Raw genomic sequence first — 27930 nt, forward strand, 5'->3', positions numbered from 1 at the left:
GCAACGTAGGTACTATTTAATTTCTCCTTAAAAGCTCTGCCTACGTGCAAGATGTACGAACTATCCTTGCAGTTGCAAGAAGGCTGGTCTGAAGAATCAGGCCATTTGCAAACGCAAAATCCCTTTTTCTGATGTATTAAATAGAAGGTATTCGAAAGGGGTGTTTGGGTGTACCTTCCAAATACCGAATTGTAGTGGTACGTAGAAATGTTTTTCCACCATAATTTAGCCCAAAACAATCATACTTCATCACCATCTCAGTGATTGTGTTAACCAATCCTCAAATGATAAGGTGTCCCGTAAAAACCTCTTCCCCTTTAATAATGTTTCAAAACAATCATTGTATGTAGAGGCATTGGTCCTATGTACCACTGCCTATTCAAATAAAATAACAATGAAACAAATATCTGTTTTTTAAATGATCCAGTTTTCCTTTAATGAATAATATTAAGGACTACTTCTCCTGTTCCACAGTTTCAAGGTTGTACTTTCCGGAACAACTTAGTATGATCCTCTCACTCTTTCATGATGTACTGATATTTTGTCATTCTGATTTTACTGTAAAGCTGGGGATATAGCTCAGTGGTAGAGCATTTGCCTGCAGATCAAGAGGTCCTTGGTTCAAATCGGGGGGTCCCCTCACCCTATTTTGATTCTGTTGTTTGTAATTGGGACTTTTCATCAATTCCATTTGGATCATCTTTGACAGAGTCAGTGTTCCCTTGGATATTGCACTTTAATAGCATTTCAGTGTTTCCTGCTCAAAACCTGTGAGTAAATGCAGTTTTTAACACTCGGCTTGTTATTCCCTTTGGGAAATTTCTGAAACATCATTGATCAATTTTGGAATTCGGCTCTTCCTTTCACAGCACTAAACAAAGGGAATGGACTATGAAACCAATTGACAACTTTGTTATACTGTTTGGTGCTTTCTTGTATTGCACTGAAGAAATGGCGTATAAAACTTGGCAGCGAAGCAGTCAATCTATTTCTCATTTCACCTGTGTCTTCAGTCTTACATATATTCCACCTCTTCTCTGTGCATGCAAAGTATGTGTTTGTTTGAAGCACTTCATTTTTGTGCAACGTAGGAACTATTTAATTTCTCCTTAAAAGCTCTGCCTACGTGCAAGATGTACGAACTATCATTGCAGTTGCAAGAAGGCTGGTCTGAAGAATCAGGCCATTTGCAAACGCAAAATGGCTTTTTTTGATGTATTAAATGGAAGGTATTCGAAAGGGGTGTTTGGGTGTGCCTTCCAAATACCGAATTGTACTGGTACGTAGAAATGTTTTTCCACCATAATTTGGCCCAAAACAATCATACTTCATCACCATCTCAGTGATTGTGTTAACCAATCCTCAAATGATAAGGTGTCCTGTAAAAACCTCTTCCCCTTTAAGAATGTTTCAAAACATTCATTGTATGTAGAGGCATTGGTCCTATGTACCACTGCCTATTCAAATAAAATAACAATGAAACAAATAAATCTGTTTTTTAAATGATCCAGTTTTCCTTTAATAAATAATATTAAGGACTACTTCTCCTGTTCCACAGTTTCAAGGTTGTACTTTCTGGCACAACTTAGTATGATCCTCACACTCTTTCATGATGTACTGATATTTTGTCATTCTGAATTTACTGAAAAGCTGGGGATGTAGCCAGTGGTAGAGCATTTGATTGCAGATCAAGAGGTCCCTGGTTCAAATCCGGGTGTCCCCTCACCCTATTTTGATTCTGTTGTTTGTAATTAGGACTTTTCATCAATTCCATTTGGATCATCTTTGACAGAGTCAGTGTTCCCTTGGATATTACACTTTAATGGCATTACAGTGTTTGCTTCTCAAAACCTGTGAGTAAATGCAGTTTTTAACACTCGGCTTGGTATTCCCTTTGGGAAATTTCTGAAACATCATTGATCAATTTTGGAAATCGGCTCTTCCTTTCACAGCACTAAACAAAGGGAATGGACTATGAAACCAATTGACAACTTTGTTATACTGTTTGGTGCTTTCTTGTATTGCACTGAAGAAATGGCGTATAAAACTTGGCAGCGAAGCAGTCAATCTATTTCTCATTTCACCTGTGTCTTCAGTCTTACATATATTCCACCTCTTCTCTGTGCATGCAAAGTATGTGTTTGTTTGAAGCACTTCATTTTTGTGCAACGTAGGAACTATTTAATTTCTCCTTAAAAGCTCTGCCTACGTGCAAGATGTACGAACTATCATTGCAGTTGCAAGAAGGCTGGTCTGAAGAATCAGGCCATTTGCAAACGCAAAATGGCTTTTTCTGATGTATTAAATGGAAGGTATTCGAAAGGGGTGTTTGGGTGTACTTTCCAAATATCGAATTGTAGTGGTACGTAGAAATGTTTTTCCACCATAATTTGGCCCAAAACAATCATACTTCATCACCATCTCAGTGATTGTGGTAACCAATCCTCAAATGATAAGGTGTCCCGTAAAAACCACTTCCCCTTTAAGAATGTTTCAAAACAATCATTGTATGTAGAGGCATTGGTCCTATGTACCACTGCCTATTCAAATAAACTAACAATGAAACAAATAAATCTGTTTTTTATATGGCCGGGATGCCTGCCACCCCCTCCCAACACACATCCCCAAGGATGGGAAGTCGGACAATAGTTGACTTTTTTGGAAGACGGGAGGGAGTCACCCTCCCGGCCGTATTTATTAAAATATGAAACAAAATTTAAAACATTAAATTAAAAGTTTCATCATTATGCATTATGTACAATTTGACATTTATTACATTTCGATGCAGTCATGTACTTTTGGCTAACATCCTGAAAATGCATACACTCTAATTCAAATTGTACATCCTAGCATTAAGGGCCAACGGCAAGGTCTTAACCGGTGTCAGATCCCTACTACCAAACTCCCGCCCTCACCGTGTGAGCAGCGAATGCGCAGAGGGCTCTACCCTCATTGCGAACTGTAACTTCCCTTGTCGTGGTCGGGGCCCCCTTTCTACTCGACGCCATCTTAAGGGTCGTCCGAGTTCCCGTATGAGGTCTCCGTATGAAGCACATCGTGGACTCTCCCCCCCACCCCATACTCTCTATCCGCCGTCGCGGATATCCGGCCCCCGGGAAATTAGTCAGGAGGGGCATTTAACCGCCTCCCCCCCTGGGAGGGGCCCATGGCCATCTCCCCCTAGGCGCCCCATCCTTAGTGGGTGCTGCCTCCCCGTGGAAGGGGCCAATGGCCGTCTTCCCCCGGGCGCTCCCATCCATTGTGGGTGGCGCCCCACTCTAGGGACCTTTAAATTCCTGCTCACCGATCATGACCTTACCGCCCGACAAATAAATACGACAGTTGTTTATCTACTAAAAGGAAAAATTCCACATCATCTTACTGCTATTACTGATCATTCCTGCAAGAAGAAATTCTCCAATGCAAACCATATACATTCTCAACATTCCTTTATTCACTCTACCAAGGAAAAGGAAAAGGCCTATACTTTCGTCACTCAGAAAACTTTATTTCCTCCAAACATTTGCTATCAGGGGCTGGTGGGTGGGTCAAAATTGCTGCTTGTTCCGTCGAGGGCTCACGAGCAACGAGTGGGTGCAGCCTTCCGATCCGAGGAACAAGAGGACGATCTTCAGGGTTCCCGCTCCTTTATCCTTCTGCGGGAGGGCGTGTACCCGTCCCCGATACGCCTACTGGGCGTGGTCTTCCTTCAAGGTGTCTAGGACAACCCCTCTCGGGCGGGGGGAAGGCGCGCTCCGGCTACGCCGCTTTGGGCATACCAGCCGGGCCACGCCCACCCCGCCCAAAATGGCTTCCCGGGAGGTTCGGGCCCCCATCCATACGTTCGGGGGGACCTAGCGGTCGCCCCTTTCCATATGGCCGGGATGCCCGCCACCCCCTCCCAACACACATCCCCAAGGATGGGAAGTCGGACAATAGTTGACTTTTTTGGAAGACGGGAGGGAGTCACCCTCCCGGCCGTATTTATTAAAATATGAAACAAAATTTAAAACATTAAATTAAAAGTTTCATCATTATGCATTATGTACAATTTGACATTTATTACATTTCGATGCAGTCATGTACTTTTGGCTAACATCCTGAAAATGCATACACTCTAATTCAAATTGTACATCCTAGCATTAAGGGCCAACGGCAAGGTCTTAACCGGTGTCAGATCCCTACTACCAAACTCCCGCCCTCACCGTGTGAGCGGCGCATGCGCAGAGGGCTCTACCCTCATTGCCAACTGTAACTTCCCTTGTCGTGGTGGGGGCCCCCTTTCTACTCGACACCATCTTAAGGGTCGTCCGAGTTCCCGTATGAGGTCTCCATAGGAAGGACAGCGTGGACTCTCCCCCCCACCCCATACTCTCTATCCGCCGTCGCGGATATCCGGCCCCCGGGAAATTAGTCAGGAGGGGCATTTAACCGCCTCCCCCCCTGGGAGGGGCCCATGGCCATCTCCCCCTAGGCGCCCCATCCTTAGTGGGTGCTGCCTCCCCGTGGAAGGGGCCAATGGCCGTCTTCCCCCGGGCGCTCCCATCCATTGTGGGTGGCGCCCCACTCTAGGGACCTTTAAATTCCTGCTCACCGATCATGACCTTACCGCCACAGACCGGATAGTTGACCGACTATCCGGTCCCCCCAACTCCTCCTATAGGTCATGCTTCCTGAAACCTCTCAACCATGCAACTACATCTCCTATTAGTAAGTCATTCCCCACCCTGGACAGGTGAACCCCATCATTCAAATACATATGGTCACCCCGGATACACCCATGAGGAATGACATGCAACTGTGCAGAACGGAACAGTCTATTAATCTTATTATTGACCCGTTTTACTGAATGGTTCAGAGCTGACAACGAAAGGCCCCCCTGCCACCTCCTTCTAGGAATCATGTGGGACCAGGCAATCGTGCACCCCGGGACTCTTTTAGCCAACCAGCTAACAGTTGACAAGATTCGTTCAAGTAACTCTCGTCTACCCAGTGTCACCAAATCGTTGCCACCCAGGTGTACTATGACTATAGACGCCGGTGACCTATGCCGCCCTAAAAGTCCCTCGAAAAATGACTCAAATTTGTCAAAAACGAGCCCACCTTTCCCGTGGAAAGCCACTCTGAACCCGTATTCCCCAGGTGTGTGAATCGCGTCACCTTCCTTGAATACGTCACCGGCGCGTCTCACGTATGAGTGGCCCATGACCCATACCATCCTTTCCCCAGTCGGTGATCTCTGACCGCTGGTCACTTGATGTAGGGTCGACCTCCAATTCCGCCCTGCATGGCAGGCCCGCAAAACTGCAAAGTAAACAAAAGACAGAAAACGTGAGTGCATGTCAATTGATCACTTACAACATGTGCAATCGCACATACCTCTTAAAACAATTCGAGGACCAACGGCCCAACTGTTTCACTTCCTCGGCACTCTGACCCCTGGCTGTAGCCTCAGTAGCAGCCCCTATCCTAAAGGAGTGGGTCCCAAAATCGCACGGGTCCATGCCCGCGTCAGCGATTGCCAGTGCCAGCACCCTCTGAAACTGAAATCTCGTCAGTGGGGTGCCATCCTTGTGTCGGAGCAAGCTCCCCCCCCAAGTGGCCGCTCTTAGCGCCAATTAGTCTTCCACACACTTCAACGGGCAGACGGGGGACCCACGCTTGCGCTGCACGACCACACTATCTCCCATAGCCCCCTGGTCAGTCTTGGACCTGGCTATCATGATCACCATCGAATCACCCCTTATCTGGATGTGATCCCTGCACAACCCTCCCTCCATATCTCTCTTGTTCCTTGCGACAAGTTCGCTCACCCTCATGGCCCCATGGAATGCCAATGTGAAAGCTGCCCGGAACAGAACTGCTTCGTAATGGGAGGAACACGTCTCATCCAGCTTTGCTAAAAGCAGAGACAGTCTGTCTAAGCCAATCGGGTGCCTCGTATCTCTCTTGCAACCCTCAAGGCGCTGCCAGCCGCGAAGGGCTTTCTTCACCAAAAAAGAACCTGTAGGATCTTTTATGCCGTGTACCTGGGCCATGAAGGAAATGGCCGCCCTATGCCTACCGGCCGTAGCCACTGATCGGCCCTCCCTGTGTAGTGCAACCAGGTACCCCAGGAAGGACTCCTCCTGACCCCAATGCAGACTCCCTACAGGACCCAAATATGTGCAATAAGAACGAAACGCTCCTTCGTATGCTTTCCTTGTCCTGGGGGCTAGACTCGCTGCCATGAGGTCTTGTAATCCGAGGCACCGATAAGCCACATTGCTTCTGGGAATGGTGCTGCCTATAAGTCTGCTGTGGGCAGATAACCCCTGAATGCCTGTATACGTGAACGAGAGAGTGCATCAGCCGCAAGATTGAGTTCACCTGGCACATGTTTTGCCCTGAACAGTACATTCAATCTCATGCACAGCAGCACAATCTCTTTCAACAATCTCAAAATCATTTTGCAGCGTGCTGCCTGTTGGTTAATGCAATCTACTACAGTCATATTGTCGGACCAAAACACCACTGAGCGGCCCCTGAAATCATCAGCCCATGTCATCAGAGCCACCCAAATGGGGAATAACTCCAGGAACCCAATGTTACCTGTGAGGCCGTCAGAGTGCCACCATGTTGGCCATGTTTGTGCCGACCATCGATCACCTAAGATGGCGCCAAAACCCACACTCCCAGCCGAGTCGGTCCATAGACCTAATTCCACCGAAGACTCTGGCGGGGAACTCCAGACGACGCGACCGTTGAAGTCCGCCAGAAATGCCAACCAAATCCGCATATCCTGGCGAACCTCTCCAGACAGTCTCGTACGGTGGTGAGCCTCTTTGAGACCACCCATAGCCTGCGCGATAGAGCGCGAAAACGGGCGGGCCATAGGAATCACCCTCAGGGCAAAATTAAGCTGACCCACTGTTCGTTGTAACTGGTGCAGGGTCATTTTCTCCCCACTCAGGCATTGCATCAAGGAAGCCCGGAACTTGGTCACTTTGTCTACTGGTAGTCGGAAACACCCCTCCACAGAATCGAGCTCAATACCCAGAAACTCCAGTGAAGTAGATGGTCCAACCGTCTTACCTGGTGCCAATGGGACACCGAATTCATTCATGAGGATGCAGAAATCATACAGCGCCTGTGCGCAATTCATATCATCGGCTGCCCCCAAAAACAGAAAATCATCCAGATAATGCATAACATGTCTATGCCCTGTGGCCTCTGTAAATGCCCATTCCAAAAAACAGCTAAACATCTTAAAATATGCACATGAAATGGAACAACCCATGGGCATGCATTTATCCATGTAATAATTTCCCTGAAATGCAAAACCTAGCAGGCGTGATCCTGCGGGTGCACCGGAAGCAACCGGAATTCTGATTCGATATCACATTTCGCCATCAGCGCCCCGGGGCCTAGGTGGTTCAAAATGGCCACGGCATCGTCGAACGATGCGTATCGTACCGAACAAACTTCTGGGTCTATAGCATCATTCACTGAGGAACCCCTAGGAGCAGAAAGGTTATGTATGAGTCTAAACTCCCCCGGATCTTTCTTCGGGACCACCCCTAACGGGGAACATATGAAATCGGCCACCGGCGGGCAGGAAAAGGGGCCAGCCACTCGTCCTAAACTGACTTCTTTAGCTATTTTCCTTTCTGCCACGCCTGGGTTGTGCCGTACCGATAACTGATTTCTACAAAAGGAGTTCCCCCGAACTTACCCCACCGGGATGTGGAAGCCATGTAAAAAACCCTTCCTCAACACCCCAGCGGACACATGATCAGGGTACTTGTTTAACCACGGAATCATAACCATTAGATCAACGGGTGTAGGCAATCGGTCACAAAGTTCCACCTCACTCCTGCTTAGGTCCTCCTTTTCCACCCGCCCCGACATTCTTTGATATACAAGCACTTTCCGGGTGTGAGGAATTCCCACAGCCGGCACACACATGCTTAAACTTGCATGTCCCCTGTGGTCTGTTACAATTGCCTCGATTGAAGCCCCAACAGACCCCTCCTTGTCCGCCCTTCCCGCCAACTCTAGGCTGATAGCCCCCACCTGTGCCTGCTCGAAAGGGCACCCCGGGCTTTTGGCGGACAACCCCGGACCCGCTCCCGCCTGGCGAGGACGTACCTGTCGCCCCTGGCAGGAGTTGCTTGTGCCATGACACCGAGTCCAAACAATCCCAAGACAGAGAAGAATCAAATTTTTTTGCTTTACGGAACTTCATGTCATAGCCTTTCCATTCTTCCCCCTCGTACATTGAATAGAAATCCATAATGCGATTCTGATAGCAAACCAACTCTGTCATAACATCAGGTTTACGTTCCCCCATAACTGCGGTAAATACAGAGAAGGCCTTAACCCAATTCGTCACTGTCTCTTCCACCCTGAACTCGGCCATCTTGGCGCCTCATACACTAGGGTGCCACAAATCTTTCTGCGTTTTAGCATACTCCATCTCACGATGGTCCGTTAACAATGAAAACATGTTGACATACTTGTCTCCCCATATTAACTCTTTCGTGTCCAAGGGAACGTGCTGTGCAACTTTTCCCGCCTTGAGGGTATCGAGCCCTCCCCCACCATTGGCAATGCGAGCTTACCCGGATCGGCTATTGCTGCCGTCGCCTTCTCTTGACCAGCTGCTGGTACTCCTGGCGCCACCTGTGGGGGAACAAGAGGAACACTCGCCCTTGCGACATCTCTCGATTGCCGCAACTGCTTCATTAACACTCTGGCCTCTTCGGCCGGATCTCCCGGGGTCGCTGTGCCCCCCACCTTTGTTTTCAGCCATGTGGTCAACTGTGCGGCCAATTCTGGGGGCATTTCATCATCCTCGGTCGAGGTGATCACCACTGGGATAGGCTGGCCTAAAGCTGGTTCCTGAACCGGGTTACCAGCCGGTACTAGGGGGACGATGGGCGGCACCTCCGGTGCCGGGACACCCCCCGAGACTGCCCTTTCTTTGACCCGCTTCCCTCTTAACCCGGAACCACTCCCGGCAAGGCCGGGCCTATTACCTTTTTTGGCTGACCTGGGTCGTTCATTGCCGCCAATTGTTTCTTTACCTCCGCCAAACCTCTACCGAGCGATTGGACTTGACCGGCTTTCGGTCCATACACGCCATCCGGGTCGACAACAGGCGTAACATCTTCTCCATCTCGGAACCCTTTCCTGCTTGCTTGCCAGGCATGGTTTCGAGTCCTCCGCCTTAGGTCGATCCACGAGGTCCTGAAATCAAGTGTCGAAACTGAAAGATAAAAAACAAGATTACCACGTTCAAAATTGCTGCTTGTTCCGTCGAGGGCTCACGAGCAACGAGTGGGTGCAGCCTTCCGATCCGAGGAACAAGAGGACGATCTTCAGGGTTCCCGCTCCTTTATCCTTCTGCGGGAGGGCGTGTACCCGTCCCCGATACGCCTACTGGGCGTGGTCTTCCTTCAAGGTGTCTAGGACAACCCCTCTCGGGCGGGGGAAGGCGCGCTCCGGCTACGCCGCTTTGGGCATACCAGCCGGGCCACGCCCAACCCGCCCAAAATGGCTTCCCGGGAGGTTCGGGCCCCCATCCATACGTTCGGGGGGACCTAGCGGTCGCCCCTTTCCAAATGATCCAGTTTTCCTTTAATAAATAATATTAAGGACTACTTCTCCTGTTCCACAGTTTCAAGGTTGCACTTTCTGGCACAACTTAGTATGATCCTCACACTCTTTCATGATGTACCAATATTTTGTCATTCTGATTTTACTGAAAGGCTGGGGATATAGCTCAGTGGTAGAGCATTTGACTGCAGATGAAGTGGTCCCTGGTTCAAATCCGGGTGTCCCCTCACCCTATTTTGATTCTGTTGTTTGTAATTTGGACTTTCCATCAATTCCATTTGGATCATCTTTGACAGAGTCAGTGTTCCCTTGGATATTGCACTTTAATAGCATTTCAGTGTTTCCTGCTCAAAGCCTGTGAGTAAATGCAGTTTTTAACACTCGGCTTGGTATTCCCTTTGGGAAATTTCTGAAACATCATTGATCAATTTTGGAATTCGGCTCTTTCTTTCACAGCACTAAACAAAGGGAATGGACTATTAAACCAATTGACAACTTTGTTATACTGTTTGGTGCTAGTGGGTGCTGCCTCCCCGTGGAAGGGGCCAATGGCCGTCTTCCCCCGGGCGCTCCCATCCATTGTGGGTGGCGCCCCACTCTAGGGACCTTTAAATTCCTGCTCACCGATCATGACCTTACCGCCACAGACCGGATAGTTGACCGACTATCCGGTCCCCCCAACTCCTCCTATAGGTCATGCTTCCTCAAACCTCTCAACCATGCAACTACATCTCCTATTAGTAAGTCATTCCCCACCCTGGACAGGTGAACCCCATCGTTCAAATACATATGGTCACCCCGGATACACCCATGAGGAATGACATGCAACTGTGCAGAACGGAACAGTCTATTAATCTTATTATTGACCCGTTTTACTGAATGGTTCAGAGCTGACACCGAAAGGCCCCCCTGCCACCTCCTTCTAGGAATCATGTGGGACCAGGCAATCGTGCACCCCGGGACTCTTTTAGCCAACCAGCTAACAGTTGACAAGATTCGTTCAAGTAACTCTCGTCTACCCAGTGTCACCAAATCGTTGACACCCAGGTGTACTATGACTATAGACGGCGGTGACCTATGCCGCCCTAAAAGTCCCTCGAAAAATGACTCAAATTTGTCAAAAACGAGCCCACCTTTCCCGTGGAAAGCCACTCTGAACCCGTATTCCCCAGGTGCGTGAATCGCGTCACCTTCCTTGAATACGTCACCGGCGCGTCTCACGTATGAGTGGCCCACGACCCATACCATCCTTTCCCCAGTCGGTGATCTCTGACCGCTGGTCACTTGATGTAGGGTCGACCTCCAATTCCGCCCTGCATGGCAGGCCCGCGAAACTGCAAAGTAAACAAAAGACAGAAAACGTGAGTGCATGTCAATTGATCACTTACAACATGTGCAATCGCACATACCTCTTAAAACAATTCGAGGACCAACGGCCCAACTTCCTCGGCACTCTGACCCCTGGCTGTAGCCTCAGTAGCAGCCCCTATCCTAAAGGAGTGGGTCCCAAAATCGCACGGGTCCATGCCCGGGTCAGCGATTGCCAGTGCCAGCACCCTCTGAAACTGAAATCTCGTCAGTGGGGTGCCATCCTTGTGTCGGAGCAAGCCCCCCCTAAGTGGCCGCTCTTAGCGCCAATTAGTCTTCCACACACTTCAACGGGCAGACGGGGGACCCACGCTTGCGCTGCACGACCACACTATCTCCCATAGCCCCCTGGTTAGTCTTGGACCTGGCTATCATGATCACCATCGAATCACCCCTTATCTGGATGTGATCCCTGCACAAACCTCCCTCCATATCTCTATTGTTCCTTGCGACAAGTTCGCTCACCCTCATGGCCCCGTGGAATGCCAATGTGAAAGCTGCCCGGAACAGAACTGCTTCGTAATGGGAGGAACACGTCTCATCCAGCTTTGCTAAAAGCAGAGACAGTCTGTCTAAGCCAATCGGGTGCCTCGTATCTCTCTTGCAACCCTCAAGGTGCTGCCAGCCGCGAAGGGCTTTCTTCACCAAAAAAGAACCTGTAGGATCTTTTATGCCGTGTACCTGGGCCATGAAGGAAATGGCCGCCCTATGCCTACCGGCCGTAGCCACTGATCGGCCCTCCCTGTGTAGTGCAACCAGGTACCCCAGGAAGGACTCCTCCTGACCCCAATGCAGACTCCCTACAGGACCCAAATATGTGCAATAAGAACGAAACGCTCCTTCGTATGCTTTCCTTGTCCTGGGGGCTAGACTCGCTGCCACGAGGTCTTGTAATCCGAGGCACCGATAAGCCACATTGCTTCTGGGAATGGTGCCTCCTCTAAGTCTGCTGTGGGCAGATAACCCCGTAAATGCCTGTATACGTGAACGAGAGAGTGCATCAGCCGCAAGATTGAGTACACCTGGCACATGTTTTGCCCTGAACAGTACATTCAATCTCATGCACAGCAGCACAATCTCTTTCAACAATCTCAAAATCATTTTGCAGCGTGCTGCCTGTTGGTTAATGCAATCTACTACAGTCATATTGTCGGACCAAAACACCACTGAGCAGCCCCTGAAATCATCAGCCCATGTCATCAGAGCCACCCAAATGGGGAATAACTCCAGGAACCCAATGTTACCTGTGAGGCCGTCAGAGTGCCACCATGTTGGCCATGTTTGTGCCGATCATCGATCACCTAAGATGGCGCCAAAACCCACACTCCCAGCCGAGTCGGTCCATGGACCTAATTCCACCAAAGACTCTGGCGGGGAACTCCAGACGACTCGACCGTTGAAGTCCGCCAGAAATGCCAACCAAATCCGCATATCCTGGCGAACCTCTCCAGACAGTCTCGTACGGTGGTGAGCCTCTTTGAGACCACCCATAGCCTGCGCGATAGAGCGCAAAAACAGGCGGGCCATAGGAATCACCCTCAGGGCAAAATTAAGCTGACCCACTGTTCGTTGTAACTGGTGCAGGGTCATTTTCTCCCCACTCAGGCATTGCATCAAGGAAGCCCGGAACTTGGTCACTTTGTCTACTGGTAGTCGGAAACACCCCTCCACAGAATCGAGCTCAATACCCAGAAACTCCAGTGAAGTAGATGGTCCAACCGTCTTACCTGGTGCCAATGGGACACCGAATTCATTCATGAGGATGCAGAAATCATACAGCGCCTGTGCGCAATTCTTATCATCGGCTGCCCCCAAAAACAGAAAATCATCCAGATAATGCATAACATGTCTATGCCCTGTGGCCTCTGTAAATGCCCATTCCAAAAAACAGCTAAACATCTCAAAATATGCACATGAAATGGAACAACCCATGGGCATGCATTTATCCATGTAATAATTTCCCTGAAATGCAAAACCTAGCAGGCGTGATCCTGCGGGTGCACCGGAAGCAACCGGAATTCTGATTCGATATCACATTTCGCCATCAGCGCCCCGGGGCCTAGGTGGTTCAAAATGGCCACGGCATCGTCGAACAATGCGTATCATACCGAACAAACTTCTGGGTCTATGGCATCATTCACTGAGGAACCCCTAGGAGCAGAAAGGTTATGTATGAGTCTAAACTCCCCCGGATCTTTCTTCGGGACCACCCCTAACGGGGAACATATGAAATCGGCCACCGGCGGGCAGGAAAAGGGGCCAGCCACTCGTCCTAAACTGACTTCTTTAGCTATTTTCCTTTCTGCCACGCCTGGGCTGTGCCATACCGATAACTGATTTCTACAAAAGGAGTTCCCCCGAACTTACCCCACCGGGATGTGGAAGCCATGTAAAAAACCCTTCCTCAACACCCCAGCGGACACATGATCAGGGTACTTGTTTAACCACGGAATCATAACCATTAGATCAACGGGTGTAGGCAATCGGTCACAAAGTTCCACCTCACTCCTGCTTAGGTCCTCCTTTTCCACCCGCCCCGACATTCTTTGATCTACAAGCACTTTCCGGGTGTGAGGAATTCCCACAGCCGGCACACACATGCTTAAACTTGCATGTCCCCTGTGGTCTGTTACAATTGCCTCGATTGAAGCCCCAACAGACCCCTCCTTGTCCGCCCTTCCCGCCAACTCTAGGCTGATAGCCCCCACCTGTGCCTGCTCGAAAGGGCACCCCGGGCTTTTGGCGGACAACCCCGGACCCGCTCCCGCCTGGCGAGGACGTACCTGTCGCCCCTGGCAGGAGTTGCTTGTGCCATGACACCGAGTCCAAACAATCCCAAGACAGAGAAGAATCAAATTCTTTTGCTTTACGGAACTTCATGTCATAGCCTTTCCATTCTTCCCCCTCGTACATTGAATAAAAATCCATAATGCGATTCTGATAGCAAACCAACTCCGTCATAACATCAGGTTTACGTTCCCCCATAACTGCGGTAAATACAGAGAAGGCCTTAACCTAATTCGTCACTGTCTCTTCCACCCTGAACTCGGCCATCTTGGCGCCTCATACACTAAGGTGCCACAAATCTTTCTGCGTTTTAGCATACTCCATCTCACGATGGTCCGTTAACAATGAAAACATGTTGACATACTTGTCTCCCCATATTAACTCTTTCGTGGCCAAGGGAACGTGCTGTGCAACTTTTTCCCGCCTTGAGGGTATCGAGCCCTCCCCCACCATTGGCAATGCGAGCTTACCCGGATCGGCTATTGCTGCCGTCGCTTTCTCTTGACCAGCTGCTGGTACTCCTGGCGCCACCTGTGGGGGAACAAGAGGAACACTCGCCCTTGCGACATCTCTCGATTGCCGCAACTGCTTCATTAACACTCTGGCCTCTTCGGCCGGATCTCCCGGGGTCGCTGTGCCCCCCACCTTTGTTTTCAGCCATGCGGTCAACTGTGCGGCCAATTCTGGGGGCATTTCATCATCCTCGGTCGAGGTGATCACCACTGGGATAGGCTGGCCTAAAACTGGTTCCTGAACCGGGTTACCAGCCGGTACTAGGGGGACGATGGGCGGCACCTCCGGTGCCGGGACACCCCCCGAGACTGCCCTTTCTTTGACCCGCTTCCCTCTTAACCCGGGAACCACTCCCGGCAAGGCCGGGCCTATTACCTTTTTTGGCTGACCTGGGTCGTTCATTGCCGCCAATTGTTTCTTTACCTCCGCCAAACCTCTACCGAGCGATTGGACTTGACCGAGCTTTCGGTCCATACACGCCATCCGGGTCGACAACAGGCGTAACATCTTCTCCATCTCGGAACCCTTTCCTGCTTGCTTGCCAGGCATGGTTTCGAGTCCTCCGCCTTAGGTCGATCCACGAGGTCCTGAAATCAAGTGTCGAAACTGAAAGATAAAAAACAAGATTACCACGTTCAAAATTGCTGCTTGTTCCGTCGAGGGCTCACGAGCAACGAGTGGGTGCAGCCTTCCGATCCGAGGAACAAGAGGACGATCTTCAGGGTTCCCGCTCCTTTATCCTTCTGCGGGAGGGCGTGTACCCGTCCCCGATACGCCTGCTGGGCGTGGTCGTCCTTCAAGGTGTCTAGGACAACCCCTCTCGGGCGGGGGGAAGGCGCGCTCCGGCTACGCCGCTTTGGTGATACCAGCCGGGCCACGCCCACCCCGCCCAAAATGGCTTCCCGGGAGGTTCGGGCCCCCATCCATACATTCGGGGGGACCTAGCGGTAGCCCCTTTCCAAATGATCCAGTTTTCCTTTAATAAATAATATTAAGGACTACTTCTCCTGTTCCACAGTTTCAAGGTTGTACTTTCTGGCACAACTTAGTATGATCCTCACACTCTTTCATGATGTACTGATATTTTGTCATTCTGATTTTTCTGAAAAGCTGTGGATATAGCTCAGTGGTAGAGCATTTGACTGCAGATCAAGAGGTCCCTGGTTCAAATCCAGGTGTCCTCTCACCCTATTTTGATTCTGTTGTTTGTAATTTGGACTTTCCATCAATTCCATTTGGATCATCTTTGACAGAGTCAGTGTTCCCTTGGATATTGCACTTTAATAGCATTTCAGTGTTTCCTGCTCAAAGCCTGTGAGTAAATGCAGTTTTTAACACTCGGCTTGGTATTCCCTTTGGGAAATTTTTGAAACATCATTGATCAATTTTGGAATTCGGCTCTTCCTTTCACAGCACTAAACAAAGGGAATGGACTATTAAACCAATTGACAACTTTGTTATACTGTTTGGTGCTTTCTTGTATTGCACTGAAGAAATGGCGTATAAAACTTGGCAGCGAAGCAGTCAATCTTTTTCTCATTTCACCTGTGTCTTCAGTCTTACATATATTCCACCTCTTCTCTGTGCATGCAAAGTATGTGTTTGTTTGCAGCAATTCATTTTTGTGCAACGTAGGAACTATTTAATTTCTCCTTAAAAGCTCTGCCTACGTGCAAGATGTACGAACTATCATTGCAGTTGCAAGAAGGCTGGTCTGAAGAATCAGGCCATTTGCAAACGCAAAATGGCTTTTTCTGATGTATTAAATGGAAGGTATTCGAAAGGGGTGTTTGCGTGTACCTTCCAAATACCGAATTGTAGTGGTACGTAGAAATGTTTTTCGACCATAATTTGGCCCAAAACAATCATACTTCATCATCATCTCTGTGATTGTGGTAACCAATCCTCAAATGATAAGGTGTCCCGTAAAAACCTCTTCCCCTTTGAGAATGTTTCAAAACAATCATTGTATGTAGAGGCATTGGTCCTATGTACCACTGCCTATTCAAATAAAATAACAATGAAACAAATAAATCTGTTTTTTAAATGATCTAGTTTTCCTTTAATAAATAATATTAAGGACTAATTCTCCTGTTCCACAGTTTCAAGGTTGTACTTTCTGGCACAACTTAGTATGATCCTCACACTCTTTCATGATGTACTGATATTTTGTCATTCTGATTTTTCTGAAAAGCTGGGGATATAGCTCTGTGGTAGAGCATTTGCCTGCAGATCAAGAGGTCCCTGGTTCAAATCCAGGTGTCCTCTCACCCTATTTTGATTCTGTTGTTTGTAATTGGGACTTTTCATCAATTCTATTTGGATCATCTTTGACAGAGTCAGTGTTCCCTTGGATATTGCACTTTAATAGCATTTCAGTGTTTCCTGCTCAAAACCTGTGAGTGAATGCAGTTTTTAACAGTCGGCTTGTTATTCCCTTTGGGAAATTTCTGAAACATCATTGATCAATTTTGGAATTTGGCTCTTCCTTTCACAGCACTAAACAAAGGGAATGGACTATTAAACCAATTGACAACTTTGTTATACTGTTTGGTGCTTTCTTGTATTGCACTGAAGAAATGGCGTATATAACTTGGCAGCGAAGCAGTCAATCTATTTCTCATTTCACCTGTGTCTTCAGTCTTACATATATTCCACCTCTTCTCTGTGCATGCAAAGTATGTGTTTGTTTGAAGCACTTCATTTTTGTGCAACGTAGGAACTATTTAATTTCTCCTTAAAAGCTCCGCCTATGTGCAAGATGTACGAACTATCATTGCAGTTGCAAGAAGGCTGGTCTGAAGAATCAGGCCATTTGCAAACGCAAAATGGCTTTATCTGATGTATTAAATGGAAGGTATTCGAAAGGGGTGTTTGGGTGTACCTTCCAAATACCGAATTGTAGTGGTACGTAGAAATGTTTTTCCACCATAATTTGGCCCAAAACAATCATACTTCATCACCATCTCAGTGATTGTGGTAACCAATCCTCAAATGATAAGGTTGTCCCGTAAAACCTCTTCCCCTTTAAGAATGTTTCAAAACAATCATTGTATGTAGAGGCATTGGTCCTATGTACCACTGCCTATTCAAATAAAATAACAATGAAACAAATATCTGTTTTTTAAATGATCCAGTTTTCCTTTAATAAATAATATTAAGGACTACTTCTCCTGTCATGTATTCCTATAGGTCCTGAATCGATCCCCCTATTCCTGACCCTATTCTAGTTAAACAAACTAACAAGTTAACTAGCAGTCAGCCCATGAGGCAGAAAATCCCCATGATGCAGATACCGTTATCTGACGCAGTCACACTACGGCACAGGAACGTGTTATCTGATTAGGTCATAACGCTTGCTATCTAATTAGACAAGCGATATTCCTCCAGCCCCTGATAAGGCATACGGAGTTCTCATAACAAATCAAACCTATGACAACCTGGGCAAAACCCTGCGGCCATTGTTTTGATTTCACCGAGAACTTTAGTAAAAGAATGTGCTAACGAGCAAGTCGTATGACATCTTTATTGACGTATCTATGTCCATCCTTACGTCAATCTCGGCACCTTAAAGGTATAAATATTACCGATCTTGCCCTATGCACACACACGCGTGGTGACGAGACGGAGCAGCCATACTTGCCGAAGCCAAGAGCAGAGCAGACCCCGCTGGCAGCAGCCCCGCCTTCCTGACGCGCTGAGAGACGCGCTGCTTTCTCCTGCCGAGAAATCCAGCCCCGGCGTTTCTGGGTAGCCCTCGCAGGCAGCCTGGAATATCGAGACCAGAGAGAGAGATACCATTCCTCATTCATCCTAACTTCCAGGTACAGAACTGAATAACCCCTCGCAGAGAATTCTTTAGTTATTCACTTGGCAAAAACAAACTTAACTTAAACTGTAACTTTCTATTCCCGCCCACGTATTAGACTTAGGTCAGGTACACGGGGTAGGCGTATCTAGAAACACCAGTTGAGTACGTTTAGTCAAATGTATATGTTTATGTAATATATTTTATTCATTTTAAAACATCCTATGGCTTAGAAACCATATCAATGTTTTTACAGTATTATTTTATACTATTGCTTTTAATGTATGCACTTTACTTAACTATAAGTATTGCAATAATATTGATCCATTTCTCTTGTATGAGAAAAGAGACTGATCAATAAATAACACCTTTTTATTGAACACGCCCGTCTCTTCCTTTTCTCTACATTCTGATGAGACTAAGAATGCACGTACTGACTGAGTAAAATAATTTGCCTTTTGTTCACACGACTCTCGAGATTTACTCTTGATTAGGGGAGAGCAAAGTTGTCATGTTCTATGGTTGTCAGAAACTAAATCCCTTCTTGTCTAATCAGGGAAGTTAAGTCCTCCTTGAACATTCGAGAAAGTTTCTAGTGAACTCTGAGCTAAGCTTGCAAACCCAAAACTTTAAGTCTAGTATCGACAGTAGTAGACCTAGTTAACGTCTGGCCTAGGCCTTTACTGCTGTTGGTATTATTCCAATGCGCAGAGCCTATTGGGATGATAGGAGCTACACTACAATCCTGTTCCACAGTTTCAAGGTTGTACTTTCCGGAGCAACTTAGTATGATCCTCTCACTCTTTCATGATGTACTGATATTTTGTCATTCTGGTTGTACTGTAAAGCTGGGGATATAGCTCAATGGTAGAGCATTTGACTGCAGATCAAGAGGTCCCTGGTTCAAATCCTGGTGTCCCCTCAGCCTATTTTGATTCTGTTGTTTGTAATTGGGACTTTCCATCAATTCCATTTGGATCATCTTTGACAGAGTCAGTGTTCCCTTGGATATTGCACTTTAATGGCATTACAGTGTTTGCTTCTCAAAACCTGTGAGTAAATGCAGTTTTTAACACTCGGCTTGGTATTCCCTTTGGGAAATTTCTGAAACATCATTGATCAGTTTTGGAATTCGGCACTTCCTTGCACAGCACTAAACAAAGGGAATGGACTATGAAACCAATTGACAACTTTGTTATACTGTTTGGTGCTTTCTTGTATTGCACTGAAGAAATGGCGTATAAAACTTGGCAGCGAAGAAGTCAATCTATTTCTCATTTCACCTGTGTCTTCAGTCTTACATATATTCCACCTCTTCTCTGTGCATGCAAAGTATGTGTTTGTTTGAAGCACTTCATTTTTGTGCAACGTAGGAACTATTTAATTTCTCCTTAAAAGCTCTGCCTACGTGCAAGATGTACGAACTATCATTGCAGTTGCAAGAAGGCTGGTCTGAAGAATCAGGCCATTTGCAAACGCAAAATGGCTTTTTCTGATGTATTAAATGGAAGGTATTCGAAAGGGGTGTTTGGGTGTACCTTCCAAATACCGAATTGTAGTGGTACGTAGAAATGTTTTTCCACCATAATTTGGCCCAAAACAATCATACTTCATCACCATCTCAGTGATTGTGGTAACCAATCCTCAAATAATAAGGTGTCCCGTAAAAACTTCTTCCCCTTTAAGAATGTTTCAAAACAATCATTGTATGTAGAGGCATTGGTCCTATGTACCACTGCCTATTCAAATAAACTAACAATGAAACAAATAAATCTGTTTTTTAAATGATCCAGTTTTCCTTTAATAAATAATATTAAGGACTACTTCTCCTGTTCCACAGTTTCAAGGTTGTACTTTCTGGCACAACTTAGTATGATCCTCACACTCTTTCATGATGTACCGATATTTTGTTATTCTGATTTCACTGAAAGGCTGGGGATATAGCTCAGTGGTAGAGCATTTGACTGCAGATAAATTGGTCCCTAGTTCAAATCCGGGTGTCCCCTCACCCTATTTTGATTCTGTTGTTTGTAATTTGGCCTTTTCATTAATTCCATTTGGATCATCTTTGACAGAGTCAGTGTTCCCTTGGATATTGCACTTTAATAGCATTTCAGTGTTTCCTGCTCAAAGCCTGTGAGTAAATGCAGTTTTTAACACTCGGCTTGGTATTCCCTTTGGGAAATTTCTGAAACATCATTGATCAATTTTGGAATTCGGCTCTTCCTTTCACAGCACTAAACAAAGGGAATGGACTATTAAACCAATTGACAACTTTGTTATACTGTTTTGTGCTTTCTTGTATTGCAATGAAGAAATGGCGTATAAAAGAAGCAGTCAATCTATTTCTCATTTCACCTGTGTCTTCAGTCTTCCATATATTCCACCTCTTCTCTGTGCATGCAAAGTATGTGTTTGTTTGAAGCACTTCATTTTCGTGCAACGTAGGAACTATTTAATTTCTCCTTAAAAGCTCTGCCTACGTGCAAGATGTACGAACTATCATTGCAGTTGCAAGAAGGCTGGTCTGAAGAATCAGGCCATTTGCAAACGCAAAATGGCTTTATCTGATGTATTAAATGGAAGGTATTCGAAAGGGGTGTTTGGGTGTACCTTCCAAATACCGAATTGTAGTGGTACGTAGAAATGTTTTTCCACCATAATTTGGCCCAAAACAATCATACTTCATCACCATCTCAGTGATTGTGGTAACCAATCCTCAAATGATAAGGTGTCCCGTAAAAACCTCTTCCCCTTTAAGAATGTTTCAAAACAATCATTGTATGTAGAGGCATTGGTCCTATGTACCACTGCCTATTCAAAGAAAATAACAATGAAACAAATAAATCTGTTTTTTAAATGATCCAGTTTTCCTTTAATAAATAATTTTAAGGACTACTTCTCCTGTTCCACAGTTTCAAGGTTGTACTTTCTGGCACAACTTAGTATGATCCTCACACTCTTTCATGATGTACTGATATTTTGCCATTCTGATTTTACTGTAAAGCTGTGGATATAGCTCAGTGGTAGAGCATTTGACTGCAGATCAAGAGGTCCCTGGTTCAAATCCGGGTGTCCCCTCACCCTATTTTGATTCTGTTGTTTGTAATTGGGACTTTTCATCAATTCCATGTGGATCATCTTGACAGAGTCAGTGTTCCCTTGGATATTGCACTATAATAGCATTTCAGTGATTCCTGCTCAAAACCTGTGAGTAAATGCAGTTTTTAACACTCGGCTTGGTATTCCCTTTGGGAAATTTCTGAAACATCATTGATCAATTTTGGAATTCGGCTCTTCCTTTCACAGCACTAAACAAAGGGAATGGACTATGAAACCAATTGACAACTTTGTTATACTGTTTGGTGCTTTCTTGTATTGCACTGAAGAAATGGCGTATAAAACTTGGCAGCGAAGCAGTCAATCTATTTCTCATTTCACCTGTGTCTTCTGTCTTACATATATTCCACCTCTTCTCTGTGCATGCAAAGTATGTGTTTGTTTGAAGCACTTCATTTTTGTGAAACGTAGGAACTATTTAATTTCTCCTTAAAAGCTCTGCCTATGTGCAAGATGTATGAACTATCATTGCAGTTGCAAGAAGGCTGGTCTGAAGAATCAGGCCATTTGCAAACGCAAAATGGCTTTTTCTGATGTATTAAATGGAAGGTATTCGAAAGGGGTGTTTGGGTGTGCCTTCCAAATACCAAATTGTAGTGGTACGTAGAAATGTTTTTGCACCATAATTTGGCCAAAAACAATCATACTTCATCACCATCTCAGTGATTGTGGTAACCAATCCTCAAATGATAAGGTGTCCCGTAAAAACCTCTTCCCCTTTAAGAATGTTTCAAAACAATCATTGTATGTAGAGGCATTGGTCCTATGTACCACTGCCTATTCAAATAAAATAACAATGAAACAAATAAATCTGTTTTTTAAATGATCCAGGTTTCCTTTAATAAATAATATTAAGAACTACTTCTCCTGTTCCACAGTTTCAAGGTTGTACTTTCTGGCACAACTTAGTATGATCCTCACACTCTTTCATGATGTACTGATATTTTGTCATTCTGAATTTACTGAAAAGCTGGGGATATAGCTCAGTGGGAGAGCATTTGACTGCAGATCAAGAGGGCCCTGGTTCAAATCCAGGTGTCCTCTCACCCTATTTTGATTCTGTTGTTTGTAAATGGGACTTTTCATGAATTCCATTTGGATCATCTTTGACAGAGTCAGTGTTCCCTTGGATATTGCACTTTAATAGCATTTCAGTGTTTCCTGCTCAAAACCTGTGAGTGAATGCAGTTTTTAACAGTCGGCTTGTTATTCCCTTTGGGAAATTTCTGAAACATCATTGATCAATTTTGGAATTCGGCTCTTCCTTTCACAGCACTAAACAAAGGGAATGGACTATGAAACCAATTGACAACTTTGTTATACTGTTTGGTGCTTTCTTGTATTGCACTGAAGAAATAGCGTATAAATCTTGGCAGCGAAGCAGTCAATCTATTTCTCATTTCACCTGTGTCTTCAGTCTTACATATATTCCACCTCTTCTCTGTGCATGCAAAGTATCTGTTTGTTTGAAGCACTTCATTTTTGTGCAACGTAGGAACTATTTAATTTCTCCTTAAAAGCTCTGCCTACGTGCAAGATGTACGAACTATCATTGCAGTTGCAAGAAGGCTGGTCTGAAGAATCAGGCCATTTGCAAACGCAAAATGGCTTTTTCTGATGTATTGAATGGAAGGTATTCGAAAGGGGTGTTTGGGTGTACCTTCCAAATACCGAATTGTAGTGGTACGTAGAAATGTTTTTCCACCATAATTTGGCCCAAAACAATCATACTTCATCACCATCTCAGTGATTGTGGTAACCAATCCTCAAATGATAAGGTGTCCCGTAAAAACCTCTTCCCCTTTAAGAATGTTTCAAAACAATCATTGTATGTAGAGGCATTGGTCCTATGTACCACTGCCTATTCAAATAAAATAACAATGAAACAAATATCTGTTTTTTAAATGATCCAGTTTTCCTTTAATAAATAATATTAAGGACTACTTCTCCTGTTCCACAGTTTCAAGGTTGTACTTTCCGGAACAACTTAGTATGATCCTCTCACTCTTTCATGATGTACTGATATTTTGTCATTCTGATTGTACTGTAAAGCTGGGGATATAGCTCAGTGGTAGAGCATTTGACTGCAGATCAAGAGGTCCCTGGTTCAAATCCTGGTGTCCCCTCACCCTATTTTGATTCTGTTGTTTGTAATTGGGACTTTCCATCAATTCCATTTGGATCATCTTTGACAGAGTCAGTGTTCCCTTGGATATTGCACTTTAATGGCATTACAGTGTTTGCTTCTCAAAACTTGTGAGAAAATGCAGTTTTTAACACTCGGCTTGGTATTCCCTTTTGGAAATTTCTGAAACATCATTGATCAATATTGGAATTCGGCTCTTCCTTTCACAGCACTAAACAAAGGGAATGGACTATTAAACCAATTGACAACTTTGTTATACTGTTTGGTGCTTTCTTGTATTGCACTGAAGAACTGGCATATAAAACTTGGCAGCGAAGCAGTCAATCTATTTCTCATTTCACCTGTGTCTTCAGTCTTACATATATTCCACCTCTTCTCTGTGCATGCAAAGTATGTGTTTGTTTGAAGCACTTCATTTTTGTGCAACGTAGGAACTATTTAATTTCTCCTTAAAAGCTCTGCCTACGTGCAAGATGTACGAACTATCATTGCAGTTGCAAGAAGGCTGGTCTGAAGAATCAGGCCATTTGCAAACGCAAAATGGCTTTTTCTGATGTATTAAATGGAAGGTATTCGAAAGGGGTGTTTGGGTGTACCTTCCAAATACCGAATTGTAGTGGTATGTAGAAATGTTTTTCCACCATAATTTGGCCCAAAACAATCATACTTCATCATCATCTCTGTGATTGTGGTAACCAATTCTCAAATGATAAGGTGTCCCATAAAAACCTCTTCCCCTTTAAGAATGTTTCAAAACAATCATTGTATGTGGAGGCATTGGTCCTATGTACCACTGCCTATTCAAATAAAATAACAATGAAACAATTAAATCTGTTTTTTAAATGATCCAGTTTTCCTTTAATAAATAATATTAAGGACTACTTCTCCTGTTCCACAGTTTCAAGGTTGTACTTTCTGGCACAACTTAGGATGATCCTCACACTCTTTCATGATGTACTGATATTTTGTCATTCTGATTTTACTGAAAAGCTGGGGATATAGCTCAGTGGTAGAGCATTGGACTGCAGATCAAGAGGTCGCTGGTCCAAATCCGGGTGTCCCCTCACCCTATTTTGATTCTGTTGTTTGTAATTGGGACTTTTCATCAATTCCATTTGGATCATCTTTGACAGAGTCAGTGTTCCCTTGGATATTGCACTTTAATAGCATTTCAGTGTTTCCTGCTCAAAACCTGTGAGTGTATGCAGTTTTTAACAGTCGGCTTGTTATTCCCTTTGGGAAATTTCTGAAACATCATTGATCAATTTTGGAATTCGGCTCTTCCTTTCACAGCACAAAACAAAATGAATGGACTATTAAACCAATTGACAACTTTGTTATACTGTTTGGTTCTTTCTTGTATTGCACTGAAGAAATGGCGTATAAAACTTGACAGCGAAGCAGTCAATCTATTTCTCATTTCACCTGTGTCTTCAGTCTTACATATATTCCACCTCTTCTCTGTGCATGCAAAGTATGTGTTTATTTGAAGCACTTCATTTTTGTGCAACGTAGGAACTATTTAATTTTTCCTTAAAAGCTCTGCCTACGTGCAAGATGTACGAACTATCATTGCAGTTGCAAGAAGGCTGGTCTGAAGAATCAGGCCATTTGCAAACGCAAAATGGCTTTTTCTGATGTATTAAATGGAAGGTATTCGAAAGGGGTGTTTGGGTGTACCTTCCAAATACCGAATTGTAGTGGTACGTAGAAATGTTTTTCCACCATAATTTGGCCCAAAACAATCATACTTCATCACCATCTCAGTGATTGTGGTAACCAATCCTCAAATGATAAGGTGTCCCGTAAAAACCTCTTCCCCTTTAAGAATGTTTCAAAACAATCATTGTATGTAGAGGCATTGGTCCTATGTTCCACTGCCTATTCAAATAAAATAACAATGAAACAAATATCTGTTTTTAAATGATCCATTTTTCCTTTAATAAATAATATTAAGGACTACTTCTCCTGTTCCACAGTTTCAAGGTTGTACTTTCCGGAACAACTTAGTATGATCCTCTCACTCTTTCATGATGTACTGATATTTTGTCATTCTGATTGTACTGTAAAGCTGGGGATATAGCTCAGTGGTAGAGCATTTGACTGCAGATCAAGAGGTCCCTGGTTCAAATCCTGGTGTCCCCTTACCCTATTTTGATTCTGTTGTTTAATTGGGACTTTCCATCAATTCCATTTGGATCATCTTTGACAGAGTCAGTGTTCCCTTGGATATTGCACTTTAATGGCATTACAGTGTTTGCTTCTCAAAACCTGTGAGTAAATGCAGTTTTTAACACTCGGCTTGGTATTCCCTTTGGGAAATTTCTGAAACATCATTGATCAATTTTGGAATTCGGCTCTTCCTTTCACAGCACTAAACAAAGGGAATGGACTATTAAACCAATTGACAACTTTGTTATACTGTTTGGTGCTTTCTTGTATTGCACTGAAGAAATGGCGTATAAAAGAAGCACTCAATCTATTTCTCATTTCACCTGTGTCTTCAGTCTTACATATATTCCACCTCTTCTCTGTGCATGCAAAGTGCGTGTTTGTTTGAAGCACTTCATTTTTGTGCAACGTAGGAACTATTTAATTTCTCCTTAAAAGGTCTGCCTACGTGCAAGATGTACGAACTATCATTGCAGTTGCTAGAAGGCTGGTCTGAAGAATCAGGCCATTTGCATACGCAAAATGGCTTTTTCTGATGTATTAAATGGAAGGTATTCGAAAGGGGTGTTTGGGTGTACCTTCCAAATACCAAATTGTAGTGGTACGTAGAAATGTTTTTCCACCATAATTTGGCCCAAAACAATCATACTTCATCATCATCTCCGTGATTGTGGTAACCAATTCTCAAATGATAAGGTGTCCCGTAAAAACCTCTTCCCCTTTAAGAATGTTTCAAAACAGTCATTGTATGTGGAGGCATTGGTCCTATGTACCACTGCCTATTCAAATAAAATAACAATGAAACAATTAAATCTGTTTTTTAAATGATCCAGTTTTCCTTTAATAAATAATATTAAGGACTACTTCTCCTGTTCCACAGTTTCAAGGTTGTACTTTCTGGCACAACTTAGTATGATCCTCACACTCTTCCATGATGTACTGATATTTTGTCATTCTGATTTTACTGAAAAGCTGGTGATATAGCTCAGTGGTAGAGCATTTGACTGCAGATCAAAAGTTCCCTGGTTCAAATCCGACTGTCCTCTCACCCTATTTTGATTCTGTTGTTTGTAATTGGGACTTTTCATCAATTCTATTTGGATCATCTTTGACAGAGTCAGTGTTCCCTTGGATATTGCACTTTAATAGCATTTCAGTGTTTCCTGCTCAAAACCTGTGAGTGTATGCAGTTTTTAACAGTCGGCTTGTTATTCCCTTTGGGAAATTTCTGAAACATCATTGATCAATTTTGGAATTCGGCTCTTCCTTTCACAGCACTAAACAAAGGGAATGGACTATTAAACCAATTGACAACTTTGTTATACTGTTTGGTGCTTTCTTGTATTGCACTGAAGAAATGGCGTATAAAACTTGGCAGCGAAGAAGTCAATCTATTTCTCATTTCACCTGTGTCTTCAGTCTTACATATATTCCACCTCTTCTCTGTGCATGCAAAGTATGTGTTTGTTTGAAGCACTTCATTTTTGTGCAACGTAGGAACTATTTAATTTTTCCTTAAAAGCTCTGCCTACGTGCAAGATGTACGAACTATCATTGCAGTTGCAAGAAGGATGGTCTGAAGAATCAGGCCATTTGCAAACGCAAAATGGCTTTTTCTGATGTATTAAATGGAAGGTATTCGAAAGGGGTGTTTGGGTGTACCTTCCAAATACCGAATTGTAGTGGTACGTAGAAATGTTTTTCCACCATAATTTGGCCCAAAACAATCATACTTCATCACCATCTCAGTGATTGTGGTAACCAATCCTCAAATGATAAGGTGTCCCGTAAAAACCTCTTCCCCTTTAAGAATGTTTCAAAACAATCATTGTATGTAGAGGCATTGGTCCTATGTACCACTGCCTATTCAAATAAAATACCAATGAAACAAATATCTGTTTTTTAAATGATCCAGTTTTCCTTTAATAAATAATATTAAGGACTACTTCTCCTGTTCCACAGTTTCAAGGTTGTACTTTCCGGAACAACTTAGTATGATCCTCTCACTCTTTCATGATGTACTGATATTTTGTCATTCTGGCTGCACTTTAAAGCTGGGGATATAGCTCAGTGGTAGAGCATTTGACTGCAAATCAAGAGGTCCCTGGTTCAAATCCGGGTGTCCCCTCACCCTATTTTGATTCATTTGTTTGTAATTGGGACTTTTCATCAATTCCATTTGGATCATCTTTGACAGAGTCAGTATTCCCTTGGATATTGTACTTTAATAGCATTTCAGTGTTTCCTGCTCAAAACCTGTGAGTAAATGCAGTTTTTAACACTCGGCTTGTTATTCCATTTGGGAAATTTCTGAAACATCATTGATCAATTTTGGAATTCGGCTCTTCCTTTCAGAGCACTAAACAAAGGGAATGGACAATTAAACCAATTGACAACTTTGTTATACTGTTTGGTG

General features: G+C 44.6%; 5 non-coding genes across 5 annotated transcripts; all 5 read left to right on the forward strand.

Annotated features, from left to right (window-relative positions):
- The first annotated feature begins 18926 nt into the window (after positions 1-18926).
- TRNAC-GCA (transfer RNA cysteine (anticodon GCA)) lies at positions 18927-18998 on the forward strand. Its single transcript has one exon. It is a non-coding gene; the product is annotated as a tRNA-Cys (tRNA).
- A 3170-nt stretch (positions 18999-22168) lies between these two features.
- On the forward strand, positions 22169-22240 carry TRNAC-GCA (transfer RNA cysteine (anticodon GCA)). The gene has a single exon. It is a non-coding gene; the product is annotated as a tRNA-Cys (tRNA).
- A 1010-nt stretch (positions 22241-23250) lies between these two features.
- On the forward strand, positions 23251-23322 carry TRNAC-GCA (transfer RNA cysteine (anticodon GCA)). Its single transcript has one exon. It is a non-coding gene; the product is annotated as a tRNA-Cys (tRNA).
- Positions 23323-25415: 2093 nt separating this feature from the next.
- On the forward strand, positions 25416-25487 carry TRNAC-GCA (transfer RNA cysteine (anticodon GCA)). Its single transcript has one exon. It is a non-coding gene; the product is annotated as a tRNA-Cys (tRNA).
- Positions 25488-27570: 2083 nt separating this feature from the next.
- On the forward strand, positions 27571-27642 carry TRNAC-GCA (transfer RNA cysteine (anticodon GCA)). The gene has a single exon. It is a non-coding gene; the product is annotated as a tRNA-Cys (tRNA).
- Positions 27643-27930: the final 288 nt, after the last annotated feature.

Source organism: Lissotriton helveticus, chromosome 1_2 (assembly GCF_964261635.1).
Source record: "Lissotriton helveticus chromosome 1_2, aLisHel1.1, whole genome shotgun sequence".
NCBI lineage: Eukaryota > Metazoa > Chordata > Amphibia > Caudata > Salamandridae > Lissotriton > Lissotriton helveticus.